This window comes from Passer montanus, unplaced genomic scaffold (assembly GCF_014805655.1).
Source record: "Passer montanus isolate IOZ18808 unplaced genomic scaffold, ASM1480565v1 scaffold25, whole genome shotgun sequence".
Taxonomy (NCBI): domain Eukaryota; kingdom Metazoa; phylum Chordata; class Aves; order Passeriformes; family Passeridae; genus Passer; species Passer montanus.
The window spans coordinates 5,749,117-5,769,032 of NW_024367149.1; the positions used below are offsets into that span (position 1 = coordinate 5,749,117).

Sequence of the window (19,916 nt, forward strand, 5' to 3'; positions counted from 1 at the left end):
GTGACACAGTGGGATTTGTTCCGAGGGCCAGGGCAGAGCCAGAAAGTGCAGGGAAAAGGGGCAGGAGGGACCTGTGTGAGGAAAGTGAATCCTTTCTGGCCTGAAAACACGACACAGAGCCCCACACTCATCTGCCACTTGGCAACAGCACTCAAGCATCAGCTTTTACATGAAGGTCCTCATGGGAATGCAGAACCACCTGCACTCCATCACTCCATGCCCTGGGGGATGCTGGAGGAGCACAAAGCTCCCCTGTCCTCTCCCAAAAGAGCACAGAGAGCTGAGAAATGCTGTGCAGGTGTGTCAGAACAAGACTTAGAGATGGCACAAGTTTTGTCACGAATTCCCAAACTTTTGGAGACTCTTAGATACAAAGTGTGGATGTTTTGACATTCACGTATGAAAAGGGTAATGTGGCAAAATTGCTTATGGTTCAGAGCAAACTCATACTGCTGTTTCTAGTCCTGAGGTCTGTTTTACCCAACCAGACTTAGGAACAGAACAATCACATGGGGAGAACTATTTCATGTAAAAATAGAAAAAAAATAAAAATCACAGAATGAGTACAAGAGAGGGGCATCACCAGTTTTTTGTTTGCAAAACACCAACACAAAATTAAACCAAAATACATTTTCTTTGTGGGTTTCATATCCCTGGGCATTTGCAGTACTATCTGTGCCCATTGCACTGAGTAAAACCACACTGAACTTGTTTTTCCTGGTTATCTTTTATTGACCTCCTCCTACATGAGATCAGACCACAAGCTGAAAAAAAGAGAGTTCAGTTTTGACTGAGCCCTGGCGCAGGTTCCCAGAGAGCTGGTGGAGTTTTTCCATCTTTGGAGGTAACTCAGAAGCATCTGGACATAGTCTTGGGCAACCCCTTGAGCAGGGGCTGGATTAGGGGAGCTCCTGAGGCCTCTTCCAACCTCAGACATTCTGTGACAGTGCTAGAAACTTTTGGTTGTGCCCAGCAGAAATCTGGCTGTCTTGAGCAGCACATGAAAACATAAGGAATCCATACAGGTGTAGTTAAGCCAATGTAGGTATTTTGCCAACAAGCTGTAAACTTCCCATACAGTAATGGCAGCTTTATTATTTTAGCAATTACGGAGTTTTGCAAATACTCCAGTTTAAGGTTGGGGATTTAAATGGCAGTACTTTACGTTAACAATAAAGTTTTGCCAGACTCGTGTGTAATTACAGGCAAATATAACTCTGCTACAAAGTATGGATGACAAATGTATTCTAGTAGCAAGTCTGCAAGGGAAATGAAATTCCAGCAAGGATTGTGTTGCTGATCAAACAATACCAGCTGCTGTATCACTGCTGTCTCCTCTACCTCGTGTTACAGTGGGGCACAGGGAGCTGCAGAGAGATGACAGGACAAGCTGATTGCTGGAATTACCCCATGGACACTGGTAAAATTTCGTGAAGGACAATTTTGTTGTACTAAATTCAGTGGCCAATGAGGGATTGGGTAGACTGCCTCCTGCCAGGATTATATTCCCTCCACAGCTGAATTCTGTTAGGGGTGTGTAAGGCATCTGTGGAGGGAAAGAAACTCAGAGCAATGGTAATACTGGAAATAAAAGGAAACAAAGAAAAGGTCAGGACTCAAAAATTAGTTTGAGTTGGAAAGGGAGAGATCTCTTTGGGTACCAAGGACGCCTGGGTAATTTGTCCCAGTGAAAGGAAACCAAAAGGCTTCTTGTGAAGGCAGTAGCATCACAGTGGGTTTGTTGGTTAGTTTGAGCTTTTGGGGAAAAGGAACACTTTAATCTTTTGTTTGCAATATTTTACATTTGAGTGTTGAATTACAGCAAAGACTGGAAAGATTTTTGCATCAGCAGCAAAAAAATAAAAGGTCTCAAATCCTTTAGGCAGGCTGTTTCACAGTTCTCCACTGAAGGACATTTTTGGGAACAGATAAGGGTCAGAATGATAAATGCATGTTTACTCTTGGTCCCTTGCACACACGTTGAGCCAGAAGGCATTATAATGCTAAAGAATTAATAATGATTGCATACATTTTTTCTTCTGCCTACAAGGAACAGTGTTAATTTCTGCCTTTAAAATCTATAAATAATCTGCACTGGTTAGCTGTGAAGCTGAGGAAAAATCCATTAAAGCAGCGAATGAAACACAAGTCACTTGTCACTCCTGTCTTTTGGACCTTTCCCATTTCTACTAATGGTTAGCCAGCTGCTTTAGCATGGAGTTGAGCTTGAAGTTTAAAGGTGCAGAGCTATTTTAAAGGTGTAGATTTTAAAACTCATTGTAAAGGGAATTACTGGAACCTTACTGGATTTAAATCCTCAAGCCAGTCCAGCCTTTTAGAAACAGCACAGCCTTGCTGAGAAGTAAATTGTTGTACTTTCAAAATGCAAATGAAGCCTCAGCTGAGAAAGTAATACTGTCACTGCAAGAGTGGAAAAACCACAAAACATAGTCCCAGCCCTTGTGGGACTCCTGAGTGGCTCTTTCTTGGAACACTACTTGCATTTTACTGGTGTTATTTTCCTTGAAAAGTAAAAAAGTGTTCAAGCAAAAGCGGATGTCCGCAGCTTTCACACGCACTCTGTTTTCACTTAAAGATACAAAATGAAAAGCTAATAGTTCCAATAAAAGTTATGCAGGTGCCAAGTCTCTTTTCCCAGCAAAACATTAAAATTAGGCTCATCATTCACATTATTCCATATTTAGTACCAAATTATCGAAGGACACCATATTGACTTTAAATCTGCTAAAGAAATTCCCATTTTCTTTTATTGTCCCAGTGGAGCTGCTTCACTACCTGACTCTTCAGCAGTAACCATACGTTGGACTACCTCTAGGAATCCCTACACACTGAATATGGGGTTTAGAAAACTATTGTTGTCTTGTGGATTTACTTGTCCTTCAAGTAGTGCATTTCTTACACAATTGTTTTCAAGCTCAAATATATCTTGAAGGAAAGATATTCACAAAAAAGAAAGATATATTCACATTTTTTTGAGTAACACTGTATTGGAACAATGGCATAAAAAGTCATACAGATTGAAGAAGAGCTCAGCTAACAGGCACAAGGACTGAAAACTGTTCAGAGGTTGATATATGTTCAGGAACACAATACACTCACAGTCTGGCTAATTTTTATGAAGAGTATGATCAGTAGAGTGGTCAGAAGATACTTCCATTCCATGGTTTGCATTTTTTATCATACAATGAAGTGCAAGACAAAGTAATTTCCATGTATAAATGTATTTTCCTCTGAACAAAGTCATATACAGCTTCTAGGTGTTTTGAAGAGAGAGGGTGTTTGGAAGGAGGGAATCTACTATCCAGATGGAGCAGGGTAGGCATTCCAGAGGGCTGCTCCCCTCTGTATTTTAAAATAAATTTTAACCCTTGAGACACTGTCACCACACTGTGCTTTCAGCATCACAGTGATTACATATAAAAACACAAACAAACAAACAAAAAAAAGTCCTGTTCCTGTGTGATCCTAAAAGATGGGTAAGAAAATATTTGTGTCCATATATAATTCCGAAGCACTCCATTACCAAGAGTAAGGGAACCTAGATTACACAGATAAATTCTGAAGATTTAATCTTTTGAGATCTATGGCCTCAAACCATCCTCAGTCCCAATTCCTCAGAGTGATCTAACTTTTTTCTGGGCTGTGGATACTAGTCAATCATCTTTTACAGTAAACTCTCACACCCTCACAGAATATTCTTTCAAAGAAATGAAACCCAAGGCACATTTCATGGATCCATTCGCATAGGAGGTACTTATTTCCCAGCTGGTGCATTCTGTAGCATGAAAAGGTAACGATTAAGCCAAAGCGTCCACAGGAGAAGGCACTTTTCTCACTGTTAATGACTGGCTGGAGAAACCAAGCACCAAAGAAAAAGCCAGACAGTCATTAACTGCTGAAAATTCCTGACCTAAAGGTCATTATTACTATTATAAGATTGGAAAATAAAAAAGTAATTATTTTCGTTGGGTTTTTATATGTATTAAAAAAATAAAATTCCGGTGTCTGTTGCTGTGGATACTGATCTGTAAGGTACTTATCTTTCCCATTCTGGCAGGCTATGCAATGGATAGATCTGGGACTGGCAACCCTTCAGGAATGTGTGCCAGACTGTATTTTCCTCTTCCAAATTACAGGTTAAACGTGCCCACAGAAAGTCAACAGGAACCAGGAGACGCTGCCAGTGGGCACCATCTCTCCTCAGTGAGAGCAGCAATTCCCCCACCCTCACCCACCCCTCTCAGGGAGCTGCAAATGACTCTCAAACCTCGTGTCTTTCAGCTCCTACCCTCATGTACACCATTCCAAATCTTGCTAAACGCCATCTTTTGCACTCAGGTGAAATGCTGTTTTCCATGTGATAAAGTCCTTTCCTGTGAGGAAGGCAGGGGGGCTCTGTGTGGGCTGACTCGTGCATGGACTCACCTGTAAAACGCGTCCTTCAGGTGCCATTGCCGCCGTCTGCAGAAACTGCTCTGCAGACGATATTGCTCTTGCAGCCCAAATGATCTTTATTGCTACTACCATCCACTGATGGCTCCAGCCTATATATTTGCACTCTAACTGGAAATTTTATTTGAGATTTGCCCTTTCCTATTATAAACCAGACTTTCCCCTGACTTTTGACAGGCGTTTTAGTAGTATGACTCTAAAAGGAGCTTTACATATATAGATTTTGCACCACCGCAAGGATAGGATTCCTTCTGCACTTCAGATGAGAAAGTGACTTTCTTTCGGCAAAGACTAAAGTCTTTTTGTAACCTTTGGGTTTCAGAGTAAAATGTCATTACTAGACACTGCCTGTGATTTTGTTATGGTTCAGACAGATCCTCTAAAATGATATTAATGACACTTTTTAGTAATATTTTCATTTTGGTTTTCTATTTTCACGTTTGTACAGCACTGTTCTCTCTTGAACGATCATTTATGTCTCATACTGACTTCAGAGTAAAATGTCATTACCAGACACTGCCTGTGATTTTGTTATGGTTAGACAGATCCTCTAAAATTATATTAATGACACTTTTTAGTAATATTTTCATTTTGGTTTTCTATTTTCACGTTTGTACAGCACTGTTCTCTCTTGAACAATCATTTATGTCTCATACTGACAGGGAAAATGATCCTGCAGCCCTTTTCTGCAGAGACCTATTCTGCTTGAGAGGTTCATGCAAGTAGTGTAGGATATACACTGAAGGAAAGGAGGTCAGCTACTAAAAATGCAGGACTGCATTCTTTCCGAAAATGTATCTCCACATACTCCTACTTTCCTTTAGAAATCTGATTATAGCAAGAGTGTGGACAAGCCCCAGAGATGGTTCTTGCTGTTTTGGAAGGTTCTGGACAATCAGCAGCTGCAGGAATTGGGTTGAGTGAAGGCAGAGTCAAAACTGCTTAAATAGATGTTTTCACAACGCAGTGCTTTTTAATTTATACTCCTGTCATATTCCTTCTAATCCCTTTCAAGACTGGTTTATATTTCATTATAAAGTGAGTTTTTAGAAAATGTTCCCAGGACTTAGTGCTCACATCTCACTACTTCAGAAGGTAGAGTTTTCTACTTCTAATGAAAGTCACAATCAGAGATGGACCAGCTGCTCTTCTGAAGAACAACGACTAATGCGAGCACATAAAATCCTGTTGTGGAAGGTGAAGAGGAGATAACAGAGCAGGAATAATCCTTGGAATATTTCAGGAAAGTGCCTTCCTCAGCTGTGCATTGTTAATAATCATGTTTAAATTAAAAGAACAGAAAATGAAAGCTGAAACTTCTGGCAAGCAAAAGTGCTCCCTGATCTAAAATCCTTCACCATGCTCTCTGAACCTCTCCACTCTAAATAAAACCAGACATCTTTATCATTTATGAGTTACAAATGAAGCTGCACCTGGTCTGCTCTAGTAGGTGAATTAGAAAAAAAACCACAAAAAACAACAACAACACGCAACAAGCAAATATGAATTGGAAGGAGTTGCTGTGACCCAGCTCCCAAAAATTCATACGAGGGGGTAACTGTGATAGTCCCCTCCAAGATTTGTTCTAGTTTTTCAAAGCAGAGTAACTCTTTTTATCTCACACGGTGTAGATGATTGGCATTCATCTTTGTCCCACTTACAAGGAAGGTGTTCCCTCAAAATAGAAAATGGCATAGGAAACTGATAATCCGAGAGGTGTTTGAAACCTCAAGGGTCTTCTTGCTTTGCTGGTATTTTCCACAAAAGCCTGAGCAACATCTATTGTTCAATAATATTTAACATTCAGGGGAATCGGGATCTTTTTTAAAGTGTGATTAGAAAAAAGGGCCCTTCCTAGGCTGTCCCAGAATTCCTCATAACAAAGAAAGCTTTGTTTCATAAAGAAATACCTTGCACTGGAATACCCTAGGGAAACCAGGGTTTGGGGTTTTTTTAAACAAAGACGGGAATGTTCGAATTCGAGGTTCCCTTTAAGTACTCTTCTAACATGAATATTTTTAAGGATGCTCTGTCAAGTTCATGCATGAAATGTCACCCAGCCGTTAGTATATTTCTATGCAAATACAGCTGTGAAAGCTAATAACTGAAATCTGCATTTTTTCCACATTTCCAGTGTATTAAGCAACTTCTCATTCTTTCCTGTTTTTTAACTCACGTTATCCTCTTGTATCAATAGAACAAAGCTCAGGTTATACTGCTTCTTGCTTGAATTCTCTGCAAACATCAAAGGTGGACATTTGAATAAGCAATTTAATGTATACATTTTTATTCAGTTCAGTATACTGATTTTCTCCTGGTAGGAATAAGAATTCTGCAAGATGACTGCAGAGAAACACACCATTCAGAATATGAATTGGAATATTCTTGCAATGCTTTTCAGTGAGGATGGTGTGATATTAAGATTAGAATCCTGCATATAATCAGATTTTGATGCTTGTACACATAGTGTGGTATTTCTTTTCCTTTACAAGGTTTGTATGCAAAGACACAGCAATCCAATATTTGGAACATGCACTGTCTGCAGATACTACACCATCCAAACTGATGAAAAAATAATGTCAAGGAAAATAAGAAAGTGTCTGGGGCACTGCTGCATACAAACTTTGCTAAATTTATCAGAAGTAGTTTTGCTGTTCTGAAGACAGAAAATATTGCAAAACCAGTCCTTCCAGAACAGCGAGAGCAAGCAGGGCTCATGTCCATCCCTTTATTAAATCTTGGACTAAAGATTGACTCTTTGGGAGCTGTAAACATTTCTCTAATCTTTCAAATTCTCTGATATGATACACACAGAATTTCTTTCAAATCGCCTATATTTTCCAAATTCCCTCTTATTATTTACCAGTACATATAAGAGGTAATAAAGTAGAAAAGACAAGATAGGTGGGGATTTAATTAGAAGCAAAAGGGGGCACTACTGAGAATATATCACAGTATTTAGGGAATGTAAATATAAGGTATACCTTCAGCTTTTATCCAAAAATGCAAGAGGAAAGACCACAAAGCAAAGGAAATCTGCATTTTGTTTGAGGGCTAAATGGAATCAGCCCAGTGCAGTAGCTCAAGATTCTGCTTCAATAGTTAACTGATTGGGAAGTAAGCTAATAATGCTTTAGATAAATTTTCACTGATGAGAAGTGATGAATTGACACATTTCTTAAGAAGTAACGACAGTTCAGTAGACACCCTTATCTGTCCTGCCTCTCATGTGGAGACACTATCTAGAATCACAGAATCATGGAATCATTTAGGTTGGAAAAGGCCTTTAAGGTCATCAATTCCAGCCATTAACCCAGCACTGCCAAGCCGACCACTACACCATATCCCTGAGCAGCACATCTACACCTCTTATAAATATCTCCAGGGATGGCGACTCTACCACTTCCCTTGGCAGCCAGTTCCAAGGCTTGACAGCCCTTTCAGGGAAGAATTTTCTTCCTAATATCCAGTCTGAACCTCCCCTGGTGCAATCAGGATGTTCTTGTAACTGGGAGAAGAGACCAACCCCCACCTGGCTACAATCTCTGTCCATGAAGTTGTGGGCAGTGACAGTGATCAGTGACAGTGATCAGTGACAGTGAGCAGTGACAGTGAGCAGTGACAGTGATCTCTCCAGGTCCCCCTGTTCTCCAGGCCGAGCCCCCCAGCTCCCTCAGCCTCTCCTCACCAGACTTGTGCTCCAGACCCTGCCCCAGCTCCGCTGCCCCTCCCTGGGCTCGCTCCAGCCCCTCAAAGTCACTCTGGTCATGAGGGGCCCAGAACTGGGCACAGCACTCGAGGTGTGGCCCCACAGTGCCCAGGACAGGGGGACAGTCACTGCCCTGCTCCTGCTGCCACACCACTGCTGGCACAAGCCAGGTGCCACTGGCTTCCCTGCCCACCTGGGCACAGCTGGCTCGTGTTCACCAGCACCCAAAAGGCATTTTTGAGGTCTCTCCAAAACTTGCTAAAATCACTCCTGACAGCTCTCATGGCTTTCATTTGTTTTGGGGTTTTTTTGACTCTGTTAACCATTAAAACAAGGATAGTAGCCATTCTTGCCCTCACATCATGTAGCAAAATGAACTCAAAGAGAGGTTGGATGTAGCAAGGACTCCAGTGGACCTCAGATATCTATATGCAGCTTTACAATCCAAGAAAACTGACAGAGTTATTGCTTACCCTGCAGGGCTGTCTCAGTACAAGATCTCAAATACCATCTGTGCTCAGTGTGGAAGCTGCCAAAACCCCATCCACAGAAACCATGGAGCACAGAGTGTTGTAACTCCCATCTTGCTCTGGAGCAAAGATTGAAAAAAGACACCTCTTACTTTAACAGCTTCAAATTCTCACCCCTGGCAGGTGCAGATATAAAGTTCCTTTCAAAACTAGGCTAAGGGAAATTTCTTTCAAAATCCACCAACAAGACCAGAAGATCATCACATTGATGTCTCCCATTTTTAATTGATAAACTCCTTGCTGGGACCTTGCCTGGCAAGTGAAGTGCCTGCTTTGGTTCCCCCATCTGCCTGAAGGGGTTCAGCCCTCCCACTCTGCACCTCCACTTGTAAAGTCCTTTTCTTCACCTAATAAACACACATAATTTCCTCTAGTCAAAACCCCAGGAGAGGGAAGCATCTGTCTCCCAGTCTGCTGCTCAATGCATTACACTCCAGGTGAATTCTTACTGATCACTTGTAAAGGGAAAAGCACAGCAAGTAACCAAGCTACTGCAGGGTCATGTGTTTCTTCCACTGAGAGCAAACTGCTGTGAATTTACTCATATTCATAGAATCATAAAACGCTTTGGGTTTGAAGGGACCTTAAAGATGATCTAAAATCACCTCCCTTGACCTGCTGACTGCACTGCTCTTGATAAGTTTGACTTTCTGGGCTGCAGGCACACATGGCTGGGTCATTGAGCTTCTCATTAACCAACATCTTCACGTCCTTCTCCTTAGGGCTGCTCTTAATCCATTCTCTGCCCAGCCTGTATTTGTGATTTGGATTGCCCCAATCCATATGCAGAACCTTATTTTAAGAGCTCATATATAAGAAGAGTCACTGTAAATCAGCAAATTTGCAGAGCACTTGTTATTCCTCAGTAATTTCTTTAGGGGTCTGTATTCTAGAGAGAAAAGTATTGCTGAAGTGGGAAGTAAAAAATGTAAGTAGCAATTAGATTTACTCTTAAATACTCAAATAGCTCCAAGGTTATGTTTTCTCTGAAAAATATTCTCACTGAATGTATTTGGTGCTCTTGCAGCACATGACATGTTTTAGCTTCTTTGGGGATTTAGTTTTTTATACCTTCAGATTTTAAGGCAAATGGAAGAAAAAAAAAAATGCTTACATATGAATGCCTTGCTTTAATTGTTTTACATTTTGGGATTTATTTGATTGTGGTCCTTTCTCAAATAGCAAGACCCATATAAATGCCATGCTTAGGAAGACTAAGAAGAAAATTAGAATAATTAGAATTCCCTCTGTTTTAAAATTTTGCCTAAAATGGCAGCTATGTCTTTGAGATTCTGTTTAATTAACATCAGTGAAAGACTGTCAGTAATCAGTACTGCTGAGTGGTTTATTTACTTGGAAAAAAATATGGGTTTCAGTGCTTAACTTTCATCTTTTAAGTTTAGAAGTTTTGGTACCAGCGATATAATTTGCAAAGTTATCTCTAGGCAATTAAAATATATTCTATCATTTAACCTTTGGATGATGTATAAATATGCATAGACACTCCTACAAGGCAATTTGTCTGCCAATCTGGAAAATGCTAACGCTGTAGTCAATAAGTCAACAGTCTGCAATGTTAAATTATGAAATCAGAAAGAAGTGCAGTTCGCATTCAATCCAGATATAAAGATCCTAAGGATTTCCAATTTTCTGTGTGGGACAATAAATTTCAAAGACGACTGTATTCTGCCCCAATAATCACGATCTGCACAGCGTGTTCAGGTATTGTTGGAGAGATTAAAACCACAAAAACAGAGCGGAACAGCTCAGCATCAGATAATCACAAGCAATTCTGTGTCAGCAACAGACAGCTGGAGACATATGCCAACAATATTGTAAAAGTGGGAAAATGGAGATTTCGTGAGAGCAAGGACGTGGGTTTCATACATTAAGCTAAGTTTCAACCCAAAACATTGAAATTGGTGTTCACAAATAACAGCTCTCTGTCACAGTGTTCAGAAGGTCTAGTATTTAGCATAAAAACGATGTAAAGTAAAATTAGGCAGAAGAAGGTATTTGTTTCTCTAATATTTTGCATGTTGAGCAGCTATTTGATTTCAGTGTTATCATGAACAAAGAGATCAGAATATTTTTTGCCAGATCAGCTGGAAGAGCTGTCCCGTTATGGACCAGATTAATGATTTGTGAGACTCTTGTGTGAAAAAGCAGTTAGATGGAATTTTATCTACAAATATTTGTCTAAAGATTTTTTCTTCCAAGTATAGTTTAAAAGAAAATGAACAAATCTTGACCTAACTTGAGCTATTCTGTTTTTCCTTTTCCCTTGAGTTTCAAGTGTCCCTGTTCTTCCCTGATACTCATTCCCATCTATCCCCGCTTTTGTCTTTCACTTTTTAAAATTAAACATCTACTAAGAAGTAAGTCCAAGAGTAAAGGCTGAAAAAATCCTATTATATTTATTGCTGTGAAGCAGAAGAGAATGCGGGGAAAATACTTAGACTTGTGAAGCAAAAAATAATCTACCTTTCCACTGCTTTCTCTCAGAGCCTCCCTTATAGACCCATAAAATCCTTTTCTTTCTTTTTTTCTGTAGGTGACCATGTAAAATCAAGATAAAAAAATTCAAGGCTCTGAACACAAAAAACCTCAAATTTCCTATTTTCACAAAGAGTTCTCAGAAAACCCTTTGTATGTTGGATTTCTTGTAAAAACGGGAAATGGCTTGAAAATATTAATGAGGAAGTAAAACCAGTTCTGATGAGTTTACATCCCCTGCATATGGAGAGCAGTATCAAAGTGGAGTTTTATAGAGGTGGCTGGGCCTGTTTTCTGATTTTACTGTTGAAGCCCTGCTTTTGTATCTCAAGTGTTTTTTCCTGGGATCTCGCTGTGATTCCTGAAGCTGTGACTCTCAGGGAGGTTAATGGGGACGAGTGGCTTGTGAGGAAACTCAGGCCCAGGTCCCCGAGGTGTTTGTATTTTAGGACTCGGAGCCTGGTGTGGATTGAAGAGTGATGTAATGCTTCAGGCACTGCTGAAAGAGTTTGAAAAACCAATGCAATAAAAGGCGTCAGCGGGGAATGGCGGATTGATTGCAACAACTAATGCCAAAAAGTTCTGCAAAGAAGAAAAATGTAGTCTGAGTAAAAGAAATAAAGAAGAAAAGAGGGAAAGGATAGTAAGAGCTTGCACGCCTCCGGCAACTTGCCTGCAGATCGATGTGCATCGGGGACAATTAATCGAGCAATTCCTATCACTGGATTTTTACATTGGTGTGTAAACCTTGATGATGCTGCTCAGTCCAGATCAGCAGGCTGGATTGACAGGATCTACCCTAAAACTCAACTTCACTGAAACTTGAGTGGCTTGATGAAGCTCATCTTTTGGATCAATGGAAGGCCAGCACCTCCCAATGAGAGATCATCCATCAGTTAGGGGCAGGAAGGACTATTCTCTCCTGAAGTGATCATTGGTTCCTCAAACATGGAGCATAGACTGGACTCATGGTGTTGGTGTGGCTGAAGCAATATAGGGTAAGTTTTAAACTACACCTTCTCCTTTCCCCACAGATTAATACCTCAGTTTGTGTGTGTGGTAGCTTTTTTAAACAGACAAGAACAGAAACGCCTGATTTTGGGATGTAGTGAACCACACTCTGAACCACAAACCTGTGTGAACAGAGGCCCAAAGCCAGCATATGTAATCCTGAGAGGCTCACAGAGATACAGAGATGATATTCCAGCCCCACAGAGCCCATGCACAGCACCCATCTGCTGTCACAGCAGGATGTGGCTGCAACAATCCTATATCTTATGATTAAAACCAGCTTTGACTCGTGTTTGGGGTCGCTGCCATGCAAAATGCATTACAGCAGCCTCCATGCTCCTCTCCAGCTGGAGAACAGCCCATCAGATCAGCACTGCTGGAGGAAAACTAAAGCCACTTCACAGTCTCACCTTACCCAGGCCAGAACATTGACTGCTGCAAAAAACATGAATCAGGAGTAAAACAGAGTGCTGAATACATTAATCAAAATGATCACTGTTGCAAGATCTGCAAAGAACAAAGAAAACAAATCCAAGGAAAGTTAACACTAGAAACCATTTGCAAGGCTGCACAAGTCAGCTAATGAAATAACTGTCAATTGTAGACACAAACCTTTTGTGCTTTCACACAATTTAAATATAAAGTAATTTGCATTCAGGTATCCAAATCTCCCTGAAAAAAAGATTAACAATAGGATTCGCTTTCTTTCTACAACCTTTTTTCTCCCCCCCTTCCCCCCAGGGGTGGCTCTGATAAGGTCACCTTATTAATGCAGATCTCTGTTTTTCAGAAAGCAGCCAGGAGTTTAACTGTTTCACTGTGAAATGATCTATGAGATGAGAACAGTCCATTTTTTATCCTTGATTGATCATTTCAGCATATATAACAGCAAATCCTAAGGGACACCACTCAAATCCCTGCCTCAGAATGACCTAGAGACTCAGCTCTAAAAAGTGTTGCGCTCCACTACACAATCCTTCAGCGTTTTTTCTCAACTTCGCATTTTCCACTGAACATAATAAAGTTGCCTTGCATCGTTACAGTGCTCTATAGAAAAAAAAATCTCATAAATAAGTAAAAAGTTTTAACGGCTGAGAATTGGGTGCCACTACAGCCTGCTGAGGAGCTGAGCCATCAAGCAGTTAATGCCTTTTCCCTAGGCACAAAGGCAGGAGCAGGTCTATGATCTCAATTCAGGTGTCACGGCTTCTCATTTCCTTCCCTGGCCACCAGACACCTGTTTCCCTGCTCTTAATAGCCTGTGATGGGAACTGCCTGGTGCCAAAATCACAGGCTCTGGCTCCTATATGATGAGTTGAAAATAAAGCGATTGCCCTTTTTTTTTTTTAGTTATTTACTGTGTCTAAGCTTTATCTCAATTCCATTGTTGGGTTATTCTTTTCCATTCTGTGTGCTTCCAGCCAACTAATCTTCATTTTGCTTTTTTTTGATGACTTTATGCTGACATATACAGAGACCTTAAATAAATCATTACGATTATAAATAGCAATGGTTGGATTACAAAGGATTCTGGAACACTTGTGATAGTAAATTAGCAGGCAGGCAAACCTACAGCTGCCAGCAACTGATGTAATATTTTAGAGAATTGTTTTCTAGATTGCGTAAGGGAGAATTGTTGTCCTTTGAGCTTCGTTCTCGGTTTCTTTCAATCTGTCAAACAGTTCAACAATGTGATGCTCACACAGAGTTCACAGAAAAACAGCTTATAAATCCCAAATATCATACACACGGACTGGGGAAAATGCAAGCCTGTCTCAGGCTTCACAAGCTAGAATTTAGGGAAAAAAACTCCACAGAGATATTTGTCTATTGCTAACAGCAGCCCTTAACAGATAGACATTATATCCACAGAAACAGCACATATACCACATCAATGAACATTTGCACTAATTTCCCCCCTTTTTCCTTCTATCCTTTCTTCATAAACATGAAACTCCAACAGGCTATTGTATTATAATAGTGCAGCCTGTAAATTCCTGTAATCAACTGATGGAGCAACATTAATTATGGAGACTTTGTACAGGCCACATGCGTCTTTACATCCCTTTATAAAATGCTGACACATTCCCCATCTAAAAGGGATTACAATCACAGAGGATGATCCTGCAAATGCCTACTATTGAATGTAGCATTTGCTATCATGAGTAAGCCCACTGAAGCTACCAGAAACTCACATGGCCAGACAAAAAGCTCTGATTCACATATATGACTAACAAAGGTGTTCAGACCACAACATTTTCTATCTGACTATGCTTTTGCAGACTGAGATTTAGGGGGCAGATGCTTTCAGACTTGAGAATCAGTCCGGGACAGCAGGCTGGCTGTGAGATGACGCAGGTAAAAGGTGCAAGAACAGGTAGTGGGTGCCCTCAGAAATAAACTTAGAGAAGGAAGACAAAATTTGGGAAGCTGTGTCAGGAGGGCATCAGGTATTTATGTTGTTATGATGATGAAGTTGAGATGGGAGGGGTACATGACGTGCAGGGGATACAGGAGATAATAGCAGAGATGTACTAAAGACAAGATTTGGATTAGGTGGGATTTAGCCAGCAGGGACAGAAGGCTCAGTGCTAATATCGAGAAGATGGGGAAGCAATAAAAGGATTCAAAGAGCAAGAGGCTTAGTTGTGAGCAGCAGGAGGAGTGATTCTTAGCCAATCCATTGTACTTAGGTAGTAGCTGTTGCTAAAAGGCAGCACGCAGAAGGTGTAGTCCACAAAAAATCTCATAAAACCCCTGATTACAGCTTGGAGTTGGGTTCCTGATCCTGTGCCGGTCTGGCAGGTGACTCTGTGGGGTGAGTCATGCAATGAAGCAACCTGACAAATACCATGTGAAAGCAGCTCATGGAGCGAGCACCCTGAGATGGAATGCCCCTGAATTGACAGGAATATGTTGTTCCTTGGCACAACGTGTAACTGCCTTTCACTTGTCTCGTTTGTAGAGAGTGATTTTAGTCTTTGGCAGCGATGAGTGGCACATGTTGGAGGTGTTTTGCCTAAGGTGTGCTATTTCATTAGCTGAATGTTGCTTAACAAAGCCTCATCATTTCAGAAGGCACACTGTAATGAATGATTTGCAGGTTATCACTGATGGATACATAAAATCCACTGAAAGCATCAACTGTCACTCAGCAATAGCATGGCCTGAATATTTATTACTTTTTATTTACTTTATGCCTATTCCATATCATGGACAGATAAAAATTCTAAGACACGTTAAAAATCATTTCTGCTGATAAATATTCACAGTGTTCAAATCAATCTCTTTTCATCCCCACCCAAAACAAAGCAATTCTCTCTCCTCCTATGCCCCTGTATTAGTGAAGACCTGAGTTTAGGGAGAGTTCTTGCTACAGTGCCTGGTGTTGGCCAACTCATATCCTCCCACAAATCCCCCTAAAAAAATCACCATTAGCATGCAACGATCCAGGGACAGAATAAAGCAAGAAAGCAAGATTAGTGTAACAATGATGAGCTTTAGTGTAGAGCATTATAAGGTCAAATTTCTGGTTGCTGGTCTGGGTGACTATTTTTACAGCACAGTGTAACTGAGAAAGGGGCTGCTGACTATTCTCAGGTTTGTGTTAAGGCTCTTGGTATGCCCAGTGGGAATGAGAGCTTTCCCAACAGTGTGACACCACACAGGGCTGGCTTTACCTTAGTTTTCCATAATAAATTCCTGCCTGTTGAATATTAAAGATATACCTTCAATCACAGACTATGTAAATATTGGTGACATTATTCTGAAAATCTTACACTTCCCAAAGAGATTTTTTTTAAAGGCTATTAGTACTTGAGAGTTGGGGGTCTTTGTTATTACACTGTCTATGTACAGCAACTTTGGGATGACATGCCAAAGAGAAGTATGTCTGGCAAAGATGTTAAAAAAAAAAAAGAAAAAAAAGAAAAAAAAGAAGAATATTTTAAAATTACTTCAAAATACAACTTGAAGGCACAAACACGTCCCTTTTAAGAGAAGGAATGAACACTTGTCTTCTATTTTGCTTTTTAAAGAATAAACCAAATGAGAAAGGGATTGAGATCCGAGGGTAGTTCCGAATAATTGTAACACTGCAGCTAAAGGGTTATTACTCTTCACTTTGCAGAACATGAACTTCCATAAACATGGGATAACAGTTTCAAACCCATGACTGGCAACAGGTCAGAACACAACAAGACTACAATGGGGAGTGCTCACAGCAAGTCTGGATCATGAAATATAAAGCCCTTCTGCAGAGAGAAGGCAGGTGGAATAGCCGCACTTTTTATAATAAAACACATCATATGATTCACATTTCTATCTTCAGATTTTTTTTGTTTTGTTTGTAATTTGCATTAAATATTCTGAGTTGAGCCTGGATTTCATTGAGTTAAATAGACTAATTTTTTTAATGACCTTCACCTGCTGCTTATATATTGGTCTCCTAGGTCCAAAAGGGATTTGAGGATAAAGGAAAATATAAAACCAAACCAAATCAAAAGAACAAGCCTAACTGGATTAAAAGAAATAATCTTATATATACTGTCCTCAATTATTGACAACTGTTTGGATTATTACTTCTGAATTGAAGCTGACATGCCCCCACGTGATGCACTAAAGCAGTTTAAAGCTTTAACAGATATAGAAATTTAAGAGCTCAACTCCTTCCTTAACATAAAACTAGAGTGTTTTGATTTGTTGGAACTTGGGCAATTAGTAATGATACATTTGCTGACAGGTCTTGAGCAGGAACAATCACAAACACTGTGCACTCAGTACAAGATTTATTTGTCAGAGTGCATGCTTTTTAAATCTGAGTAAAAATGGATTTTGTAACCTGATTGAGATTAATTAAAGGTATAACTCAGGGAAGGAAAAAAAATGACTCACTGCACATTTATTTTCAGATCATTTTTCACTGGAAAGTTTGCAGGTCTAACAAGCAGAAGCTACTGACACAGTGTGCAAATGGTTCTGCTTTCACATCACAGGAGAGGGATTTTTTTCTCATTTTTCTTTCCTTGGCTTGTCTGAAAGCCAGGTGTCCAGTCTGTGAGGTTCCTGCCAAGACACCAGGGAAAAATGTATGTTTCTGAGCAGAAGCTGACCTCACCTACTTCAGGACAGAGTATGATTCTGGAAGGTCTGAGAAAATACTCCCTGTATGATATTTCTCAGCAGTCAGGAGGCAAATATAGAAGAGCTTAAAATATAAATTTGCTCATGTATTTTTTTTAATGCTTGAGTGTATAAACACCAAAGAAGAAAAAGAAAGTGATGTAAATTATAAAGGCTTCAACAAGTGGTCTCAGGCTGCAGTGCCCCAGTGTAAGCCTATGGCTTTAGCCACTTCCCCAAAAGGCTTTTTGTACAACTGCAGCTTTTATTGTAATTTAAAACAAAACAAAAAACTGAACCCCAATATATTTGTATTTTAGATGGTTCAGCTGCTGTAAATTGATACCCCAGGAAGGGGCTGAAGTGGCACCCATGCAGTTCTGTCCCATATCACTGCTGCAGTACAGCCTGGGGCAGCTGGTGAGCAGGGCCAACCCTTGAATCCCTTACCCAAACCTCTGCTTTTTCCCTGGAGAAGCTGGGGAACAGCTCTCCTACAGCACACACCTTTCACACAGGTGGTCAGGACCCCTCAGCCCCAGAAGCAATAGTGCCATAATACCTGATAGCAGCAGCAACCTGATTTTTTCCTTGCAAGCAAGAGCAGACATTCCAGCCCCTTCCTGGAAGGAAGATTTCTGTGGGATGACACAAGGAAGTTCAGCAAGGTAACTTGCAGGGGTGAAGGCAGGGACATGGTCCCTGGGAGAGATGCAGTGGGAAGTGAGTAACAAACCAGACAAAACATGACTGGTTCTCTTATTATCCTGTGTGAAACCCAGCAGAGATTTCAGGGCTTAACATGATACTGTGAAACATCAAAATTACCAGTTCTACTCAAACCTAAGGATAAAATATTATTTGTCAAAATATTGGGCAAAACCTCAATGTAAGAATGGGCATCCAGAAACAAAAAGACATCTTTTAAAATATGATGTTACTCCAGAAGTTCCTTCAGGTATTTTTACTCAGTGTTTCAAAGAGCTTGTTAACAAAGAGACTTCTCAAAGTCTGCACCATTTCCATCCATGCCACTGCCCCTGCTCAAAGGGGCAAGTCCTCAAAGCAGCATGTTTGAACAACAGAAATGAATGGAAAGTGAAAAGAAAGCTCAGTAGCCAGAGCTGCTGCCCTTGCTTGGTTATTCTGGTCCTGCTCTCCGGGGAACACTCTGCTCCCAGCCAGCATCTGCAGAGAGGGACTCTTGCCACCTTCCAGCCAGGCCAGAAAGGATAATCTATCTGAGTGCCCGTGAAAATCACATAATCCTTTTCCATCAGGATTAATATCCAATGTCACACTAGTCTGATACATACAGGATGAAGTCTGACACTTCTTGTTATAAAGGTCATGCAAGGAAACAATCTCTGCCGTCCCCAAAGCAGAACCCATAAGTGACAAATTTCCGTTCCCCCTCTGGGTGTGTTAAAGAGGCAATCTTCATCATCACTATTTTTATTTATTCCTGGGAACAATTTCCTCTTGGTGAGCCTGGAGCCTGCATCTGGGTAGTTTTGTTCCAGCTGCAGCAATAGTTTAATCGGAGTGAAGCTAACGGCAGCCTCCCTCCTTCCCTGTGAGGTTCAGCTGCTGCCTGTCCCCCTGCAGAGATACCTGTTGTGATTCTTGCAGGAGAAAAATGACCCATTTTCAGGTACACACAAAGAAGCATTACAAAATAAACCAAACTGCTGCCTGCACTTCATCACAAGTTACAGCAACCTCATCACCTACAGAAAATGTGTTATTACATATATGAGACAGATCATAACTGGAAGTTGGAGGCTCAGTAGTCATAAATTCAGGCACAAGCAGTAAGGAAATGTATTTTTCCTCGTTCATTTTTAGCCAACAGTATGTGAACAGCAGTTTGAAAAGCTGGTGAAGCAAGGAGGCTTGGAACAACTACAGCACATTCAATCGACATAAGGACGGGATCAGGTCTGGTTATGTATTCATCTTATTCTACCTTGTTAAAATCTAATCCAGCTTGAACCATCTTCAAGACCTGGAGCAGGCCCAGAAGAGCAAATCAAGCTTTCCTCGATGGCATAGAGCAGGCAGGTCCTGCCTTTTGGGATTATTAAAAGATCCCATTTTACATCTTAACCCTGCAGGCAGAAACAAGTCTGCAAGTCACCTTACATGAAGAAATGAAGGAAGGTGTTACATCATTAAAAGCCAGGCTAGTATTTCTAAGTGGAGGCACACACATTAACTAATTGAATCACTATCTTCTTATCTTGGGGAGCCAAGCTGCAGTTACTTCAGATTAAAATGCAAATGTTCATCATCTTTCAAATAGTAATGTGAATTTGAAGTTGGGGGCTAGCCTTTCTGTAAGCTTTAACTGCTGCCTTGGCTCTCCAGGCTTGCAAACAGTGTTATTCTGATTGCTCACACTGCTGAACCCTGAATGTCTATCCATACTGGTGTTTTGCCAACTTTTGCCATCTTCTGCCTCAGTGTTTTGTAATTTTTCATAACAGTTCAATACTTCATAAACAATGTACCTTAGGAAATAATAGGTATACATACATCTTACTGATAGTATAGGCATCACCTTACTAACAGCC

At 40.6% G+C, this 19,916-nt stretch overlaps 1 protein-coding gene across 3 annotated transcripts in view; it reads right to left on the reverse strand.

The window, feature by feature from the left end:
* The window catches only part of LOC120503178 (cytosolic carboxypeptidase 6), an 882,397-nt gene that overhangs the window by 353,385 nt on the left and 509,096 nt on the right, over positions 1-19,916 (reverse strand). The window lies entirely within an intron of this gene.